We start from the raw sequence: 8,405 nt of genomic DNA, 5'->3' as shown, positions 1-8,405 counted from the left end.
ATTGACTCGCCGTCCGTCATCAGGTGATATCCATCCAAGATTGTTTTATTAGCACATGTTGTTTTGTCAAAAAACAAGCTTATCTCTGCCTTGATCTGCAATATTGTTCATGCAGGGCAATTATTTATGACAAAAAATGATATTATACTGCGGGGATGGAGGCATGCCAACATCTTTTGGCACAGGTGGTCTTTGTTATTCAACGGACCCCCGCACCGGCTTACAACGCCGTAGCCGTCTCTCGCGACCGCGCCGGCTTACCACGCCGTGGCCGTTTCTTGCGACCGCGCCGGTTTACAACGAGGAGGACAACTTGCCCGCTTGCACCGGCTTACAACGCCATGGTCGACTCACCCGTCTGCACCGGTTTACCACGCCGCGGCCGGTTCACCCGTGAGCGACTTCAACTTCACCTAGCAATCATTAATTTCATGGCGGATTATTTCCGGCCTGGCACATCAGGTGATATCCATCTAAAATATATTTTATTGGTACATATTATTTTTTATCAAAGAGAAGTTTATCTTTGTCTTGGTCTGCAATAGTGTTGATGCAGGACAATTGTTCACTACATCAAAACGATGTGGTTAACTCGTTCATCCGCACCGGCTTACAACGCCACGGCCGGCTCGTCTGTTTGAGCTGCCTCTGACGCGGCGGTCGTCTTTTCCATCTGTCTATTGCGGCCGGGTCTACATTGACACACCAGGACTGCACCTGTCTGCATGAACGGATTATTGAATATGAGCAAGTCACTGCTTGGGAAGCCCGGTTTTCTTTCAATAAAATGGAGGCAAATTATCATATACTATCAACCGCCGTCTATACCGGATGGTTCAATGGACATGCGCACAAGTCGCCATCACTACAGTTTGGTTAAACTTCAAACAACCAGTTGGAATGAACCATTGGCCGAGTTGCTGACACGGCTCATATGTGATCATTTATAACCCGCCGCAGTCACCTCAACCTTCTGTGGATACACATCGTGTTATCAACACCAATGATATACAAGTTATGCCGGTTTATATCACGGTTAAATATGGAGAATCTCAAGCCAACTCCTCGAGTCATCTTGAGACTCGGGGGCTACAGTGACATGACTCGGGAACCCCGGGTTGTTGGAGGGAATGATAACCCGGTTCCGGAGGCTGCTACCATATTGATGAAACTTTAAAGGCCGTCAGAAAATTGTCGGTTCAAATAAAGATTCCGGTTTAAAATCCGGTTCAAGAGATATCTTTCTCCCGCAAAGTTTTGAAGCTCTCAAATCCGGTTCAAACATCTGGCTCAAGGTAAATTTGTATCTTATAAAGCTTTGAAACTCTTAATATCCGGTTTACAAATTTCCGGTTCAAAAAGAGGTTATCTCTCGCAAAGTTCGAGTTCTCAGGAAAAATTAAAGGGACCAAAGAGAGTCTGTTACAAAGCACAACTCAAATATAGGTACCCTGCTTTAATGACCATTGGGAGCTGATCGTATTCGAATTTAGCTTAACCCTTTTTGTGTGACCCTGATCGTATTCGAATCAGAGTCGTTAAATATTCTCATGGTCACTAGGGGGCTTCCTGTTCAAACATAGGTCGTATTCGAACCAAAGAGAACATAGCTGTCGGTACCCTCTTGATCGGCACAGTGCCGAGCTCACTAGGGGGCTTCTTGATCGTATTCGAATCATAGCTCAACCCCTTTTGGGAACCGACGTGGATCGTATTCGAATCAGCATCGTTAAACAACTCTCAAGGTCATTTGGGGGCTTCCTGTTCAAACATAGGTCGTATTCGAACCAAAGAGAACATAGCTGTTGGTACCCTCTTGATCGGCAATGCCAAAGCCACTGGGGGCTATATGATCATATTCGAATCTTAGCTTAACCCCTTTGGGACGGTTTTCTGATCGTATTCGAATCAGAAGCCTCAAAATTTTTGAAGTCTCTTTTTGCAAATAATGTTTGGGATTTTATTTGAAAGCTCTTTTGAACACATCTAAAGTGTATATGAGTGGTTTCTATTTAAACCCGGCTTGATTTTCGATGATAAGTCGCCGGCTTATGACAATCATCATCTATGTGGAAGCATTGGCTTCTAAGGATTGGGTTATCACACTTACTGCACAGGTATCATAAGCCGGCAGTACAATTCAATATCACAGGTATGATATTGTTTATACATGATTATGTTTAAACTGGCCCTGGCTATGGACTTTAAGCCGCCGGCATGTTTTGAATTGCGCCATTGGAATCATGCGCGTATCAAAGATTGGGTTATCACCCTTACTGCACAGGTCACATAAACCGGCAGTGAAAATTCAATATCCCAGATTGAAATTGGTGTCTCAAAAGGGTTATCAATTCTTGATTTTCTCAAAGGCTATAAGCCGCCGGGTTGTACAAATTCCGGCTTACAATGGAGGCGTATTAAATCGCCATCGGCCAAGAGCCGCCGAGTATTTAAGCTCCGGATTGACTTATCAGCTGATGAGATATTCAAAGTCGCTTTGGCGCAATGGCTAGTATTTTTATCAATGGATATGATTTATTCTACAATGGAAAGAATAGTCCCGAGTCGCTGCAGGCTTACGACCCGGCACTTGGGGGCTACATTATTCAAATGGAGATTACATCAAATATGCAAGTCCCATGTCACTGCCATAATGACCCGACACTTGGGGGCTAATGTATATTGCTCTCTGCTGAAGACAATTCTAGGATGACCCGGCTACACTACTATGACTATAGCCGACTCATGGGGGCTACACAACTGGATTTTATTTAAAGCCATGGTGATAAGTCCCGGCTTATTCATGCTGATTAAACCGGCCCTTGGGGGCTACAGGTAATATGGATATAAGGGAAAAATATCTTCAAATTCTCAGTTTTGAGTAAATTAGATTGACCTGGTGTCTGCAAAAATCATAAACCGGCGTCGGCGACAATTATGACTTGGCATCATCTATTTATAACCCGGCAATTTTGGTACTCATAAACCGGCAAGTTTTATATCTTTAAGCCGGCTGAATATAAGTTGAATATTTGAAGACCAATATTTTTGTCAAGTCAAAGCATTGAAAGCCGACTCAAGTGGATTATCTCTTACAATATTTCTCAACAAGAGACCAATGTCAGCAAATTGATTCTGAAGCTGGCCTGTTGACCCGGATTTTTCAAAGGAAGTATCTGGATTTTTTGCATTGGCAAAATTTGAACATATCTGCTAAAGAGATTTGCTATGAGATTATGGATACATATCAAGAAGGAAGATGACAAGGACTTAAGGATGATCATGTGTCGGCTTACAAAGAATATTTAACCCGGAACACAACCTGTCAAATTTGTTCTTGTGTTTGTATTGCAGATTAGTTTAACATGGATAAATCCAAATTAAACTGGGGGCTAATGTCGGGGATATACCCCGCGGTATGACCCGGCCGGAAGTATGACCCGGCCGGACTTGGCGCTTCACCGTGGCCCGCCGGAGGACTGGCGACTCACGGGTCTGGCGGCTCACTGTCAGATGACTCACGAGCCTGACGGCTCACGGATGACCACGACGGCGGGTCAGATAAAAGACTAGGCCCAAGGCCCAGAAGGCCGGCTCATGTGATGATGGGCCGGCTTAAGAAAAAAGGGATGACGAATATTTCCTTTACAAGGAAGCAAGACCCGGACTTGTAATTAACTTGTAAGAGAAGATAGACTAGTCCTAGTCCTACTAGGACTCCACATGTAACCCGCCCCTCTAACTTATATAAGGAGGGACAGGGCTCCCCAAAGAGGGACAGGCAACAAGAAATAATCTCTAGGGCTAAACACCGAGAGCCGGAGCCGGCGACTCTCCCGTGATCATAATGAGACCTAGCCTCAAACAGCACGTAGGGTTGTTACCGGATGATGTTTCCCGGGGCCCGAAGCTGTCTAAACCCTTGTCTTGTGTTGCGTCTCTCATCCCAATCAACCCCTCTCAAGCTACTACATAGATGCGCTGGCCTCACGACTAAGTCCTTACACCTAGGACATCTGACGTGTCAATTCCACGACAGATGTCAAGGTTCTAGACGGCAACCCACCAGAGTAAAACAAAGTAGAAGCATCCGCAAGAAGCAGATGAGCGCTGCGAAAACCATCGAGGATGAAAGCCATACGGGGATGCCCATTCCTCAGACCAGCCAGTGTTAGAATAAATCCGAGGCCACCGTCGATCTATCGAGTACCAAGCAATCACACGAGGCAAGACATCGAGATTTGTTAACGAGCTTCACCATCATGGCTACATCCCCGGGGCATGACTACGGGCGCTCCTCCCCATGACACGGCTACAATATCGCACCCCGCCCGCCCGAGCGCCGGCACACGCCGCCGACTCCCCCGTGTGCCTGTGCTATTATGTTGCATATGTTACATCGTGTGTCTACCTCCGATATATATGAGAGGCCTAGGATACAAGTGTCCTATTAGGACACAACTTTTACCCTATCTACACACAGTCCAAAACCAAGTCCAACTGTAACCACGGATGTCCATCAACTCCACTCCTGCGGCTGCGTTCCCCTGGGTAGGATAAACAATAATGTTTTGTAATCGAACATGTTTGTGGGAATTAAATGGGCTGCACCAAGTGCAGCCCATTTTTTCACATGTTATTTCTTTTTTTAGAAATTTATAAAAGTTATTTAAATTATAACCACAATAACAAAAATTAGGTTAGAATATTTGTGTGTTATAAATATATACATACAAATAAATTAACTTACTTTAAAAATATTCACATATTACTTGAAAACATATTCAGATAACTAAAATAATATTTATGAATTATGAAAATGTTTTAGAGTTTAAAGGAGTGTTCAAATATTTAATAAAAATATTAACATAATTTTAAAATGTTTTTATATTTATAAAAATTCATTTTTTTAAATATTCATTTATCTTTAGGACAATGGCGACCAAGGGAAATTGAGGACTTATCCTTATTTATTAGCTTCCCGGATCCATGACAGTACACATCCAAAGTTGAACACAATGCATCCACATTACGTGTGTTAATCTTTGCAAAGAAGATGCTGTCATCAACGAAGAGGAGATGTGAGATAGGAGGACCAAGTCGGCCTTTTGAACGAGAAAAAACATCTCCTCTTTCTTCGTTTTGACTTTGAAATAGAGGAGAAAGAAAGCTGCCATTAGAGGCGATGGAGAGCTTTGAGAAGGTGCCAAGAGAAATGGTTGAGATCTGCAACTGCATTGCATGATAGGATAACATGATGTGTGCATCAAGTGAGATGCGTGCTTGGTAATAGGAGTCCGCTGGTAGCCTCGCCATCGACTGAGTCACTGGGACACATATGGTGGTGCCCGCGCGGCTGTGCACACGAACAGCATGTCGACACACCAATAACAAGTTGTTGGGGAGAAGAGTATGCTCTTCTAAGGATAGGCTACTTCACGAAGCAGTTACTGCATAGCAAGGTTTCGTTGTCGCATGATGCATGGTCGCACTAGCAGCAAGTTTTCTATTCCACGAACGACTCAAGAAACGATAGATGAAGACAGGTCTGAGTCATCGTTCCCTTATTTTTCGGTCTAATCATCTTATTTGTCAACTGAAATTCAATCAATTTCTCATTTCAATAAAGTTTATCTCAATTAACGGTTAATCTACATGGATGGATGGAATTACCCTTTTGAAAATAATTAGGGGGTGTACCGAAGCAGAAGTCAAATAATAATGATCATACAACTGAGATGGTGGACATGTTCCGACCGGAGATTGGTAGTTCATGATGGCAGTGAGATGAGTGGATTTTTTTTTTGCAGGGAAAATAATTGTATTACTCAAACAGTAGGATTACAGTCAAATTCACAAAGTTTTATGACCTCATCAGGTCCTGAACCTAACCAAAAAGTTGTGCGGCTCTGAACCCTACCAAAACATGCCACAGAGTGGCTTACATTGTTTTGAGTGCGACGTATATGAGTAATACTAGTATTCCGTTCAAGTAGTTTCCTTTGGATCCCCTGGATCAAGAAAGAGTTTCTTGACCTATCAATTTCCTTGCTTCTCAACAAGTTGACGGCCTCAAGACAGTCCGATTCTCCAATTATATGCATATTACTCCATTGCAGAGCTAAAGATACACCTTCGGAGATTACTGACAATTCTGACTAAAGAGCATTATCACAGGTGATCAGATGTCGACATGCAGTAAATATGATCACACCGCTTGAGTCTCTGAGCAACATAGCAGTTGCTGCCGAACCATCAGAGGGCGGATATGATCCATCTGTATCAATGAAAAAAATAGCGCGCTATTTCGCTGTTGTAGCGCCGTTATAGCGTATTTGAAGAGGAAACACTACATTTTAGCAAATTCGGCCGCTATGGCGCTAATCACGTTATTCCATTGTCTACTAGTGTGAATTCTAATGTCCATTATCTGTTTTGGATGGTTCCAATAGTGCAACGGTGCCTCATTATTGGTCTAGATTCAGCAAAGGTGCAATCTTTCTAGCTCTGTCCTGTAAGATTGTAATCTGGTGCTACCAGTAACTGTGAAGTTGATCTCTTAAGCTGAACAATTGCTGTTGTAAATTACTCTACTGCATATAGGAATTGTGATGTACGTATGACATATTTACTTTAGCTTTTCATGGTGTATTTCTTTTCTTTTTTTTCTTTTTTGATGGGGAGGGGCAGCGGGCTTACTATGTGATGAGAGATATGCATCGAGGACATAAGTGAGAGAGATGTAGAGACAGGCAAGATAGCACACTAGGGGTTGGGACATGCGGCTGCGGTCGGGACGTCAAAGGATTCTACATATTTTCCACAAGCATGATCACTACCAATTCTTTAAAACGAACTGACATTGATACTTGAGTATGACTTCAATTCGTTCTGAAAACACATATTGATACTTGAGTATGACAGAGAGCTAATATTATGAGGCACACAAGATAAAGCAAGCCACTCATCGAAAAAGAATAAAACACATAATTCATTATTCCATTGTCAAATAGTACACTCATTCAAACATTTGTAGATTCATTCCAGTAATACATATATGAGTAAACAATATAATTCAGGCATGCCCACATAGACTACATAGCATTATTAATGCATGGCGATCAATATCACACTCGCTCACTTTATTCAATCGATTCTAGCCTTTAATAATAAATGCATAAAAGATAAAGCCAGCCATGTAAGGCAGGCTAGCTAGCCAATGTATGGTGCAGGAGGAACAACAATCCATGTATTAGGCACCGTGCCGAAGTGGTTGTAAATGATAACGCGTACTTGGTCTTGTGGCGGTGGGGATGGAGGCTCGCCTGGAGGGAGTACTCGGGCAATTCTGATATCAGGCCTCTCTTGAGAGATGATTTGAACTGCTGCATTCAGTTCAGTACCAATCAGATTCGGCCACGATTCAGGCACCGGACCAGGCATGTCTACCCTTATCACGCACTAACCCAAGCCTTCCTCCCTTTCAAAACTGTTAATCAACGACAAACATCAATAATTGAGAAATACATAGATAATCAAGAGAAACATGCATGGCGTTTCATTTTTATAATAATAATAATAATAATAATAATAATAATAATAATAATAATAATAATAATAATATGCCATAATAATCTTTGTTATTAATTGATAAAGGGATGGGAAACATGCTCTAAGCCTGGAAGATGTCATAATCGAAAGCATTATCTGCTAACCAAACAAGTAATCAATCTATTGAAATATTTAATGGAAAATGTATGCGATAATACAAACAAATACATGCCAACCTTTAGGGAAGAAGAGGCTGCTATACTTAACAGAACCTTAGCTTTTCTCGTGGCAATGATCTTGTGTTCAAGGTATGTGTGTGTATAAATACAAATGTATGAGTGTAGTCCCATTTGTGTAGCTTACGCCATGACGATTATAACAATGCATGCATTTTGTTCATAGTTAATTGATAAGAAGCATCAGCATATGCACTCTTTGTCCAAATTAGGATGTCGATGATAACAATGCACTCATTTGTCTTCATTAATTAAGAAACATCAGGATATCCACTGTTGTCGAGATTAACGATGTTGATGGCAAGGATTCATGCATTTTACTTGATTGATTAAGAAACATCAGCATATCCCACTTCCGTTGAGAGTAACGATGCCGATGACACAATAGTGCATGCATAAGCATGTAAGTTGAAATAGCATGTACGTATTTGATCATAGATGTACGTATGCAGAGCCTCTCCACACAGAAACCTGTGTGTTTAAAGTGCATCTTATTGCAACATACTTTTGCTCAATTTATTTTTTTCAACACAGATTATTGTCCCATTGATACAGAAAAGTCATCACTACAAGTTGCTTTGGATCTGCGAGTTATATAGAGGTATCACTTTCGATTCA

The sequence above is a fragment of the Aegilops tauschii genome, chromosome 6 (genome assembly GCF_002575655.3).
Source record: "Aegilops tauschii subsp. strangulata cultivar AL8/78 chromosome 6, Aet v6.0, whole genome shotgun sequence".
NCBI classification, from domain to species: domain Eukaryota; kingdom Viridiplantae; phylum Streptophyta; class Magnoliopsida; order Poales; family Poaceae; genus Aegilops; species Aegilops tauschii.
Note: the sequence above shows the minus strand (reverse complement) of the source record.